The sequence below is a fragment of the Aplysia californica genome, unplaced genomic scaffold, assembly GCF_000002075.1.
Source record: "Aplysia californica isolate F4 #8 unplaced genomic scaffold, AplCal3.0 scaffold00680, whole genome shotgun sequence".
In the NCBI taxonomy this organism is placed as follows: Eukaryota; Metazoa; Mollusca; class Gastropoda; order Aplysiida; family Aplysiidae; genus Aplysia; species Aplysia californica.
Window position 1 is genome coordinate 135525 of NW_004797950.1, and position 1058 is coordinate 136582.

Consider the following 1058-nt stretch of genomic DNA (forward strand, 5'->3'; position numbering starts at 1 on the left):
CCACCCCAATCCCTTAATATAATTTTTGATAAGCCACATGTCAATGTAAAAGAACATTTAATGCCCTACACCATGACGAGAAACCCTAGAAGATATCTTTGATGGTCACTGTGTGGCAGCCGTTAGAAGACAGTGACTAGAACAACAAAAGTTGCAAAGTTAATGAAAAAAACAAAGTTGAAATAATGACGATGACGTAGGCCTTTGGAACGTCTGGCAAGTGAACTCTTTGGAGCTTGCTACAAGTGTTCCTGGCACAACTACACTGACGTCATAGAAACAGGGTCAGTAGATGTCCAGGCATGAGCTGTGTCGGATGTTTGTGAGACAGTCTTTTCTCCTCCTATATCTTCACTTTTTTGTTTGGTGGGGGATGGGGGCTAAAATGTAGACGTCATGTTCCCGGGTCTATTTGGTCTTCTCTGTTTGGCTCGTTCCCAGAAACTGCGCTGATCCTGACGCGAGAGAGAGGCGTGGAGCCGTCCAACATCGCGGAGATCCGGACCAAGCTGGGCCGATGTGGCATCAACGTGAGCTTACTCCGGCCCGTGGACCAGACCGGATGTGACGACTGAGGCTCTCGTGGACAACGTGTGGACCAGACCGGATGTGATGCCTGATGCTCTCGTGGACGACGAGTGGACATAGCCACAATGACAACACTGCACAGAACACTGCACAGAACACTGCACACCCGCGTATCTTTGATAATTTAGGACATAGAGGACACCCGCTTATCTGGAGAATTTATGACAACGAGAAGAAGTCGAGTCGAGATTTTTAGCAATGGATATCATCTCTTTCGAGCTTGGCATGGTCAACACTAGAACAATAAAAGTTATCCATTTCAAGAAGTTAGTCTTGGGATGACCTTACACTGCAATGACACCTCACCTTTACTTGTGTTTCTTCCACTGGTGTCAGTTGTTGGCGTACAAGACAGTTTCTCTCTTTCACGACATCCTTGAACAAATTCAGACAGATATTTTTATCTGTGAAACTTCTACTCCAAACACTGTTGGTAGAGAGAGAGAGAGAGAGAGAGAGAGAGAGAGAGT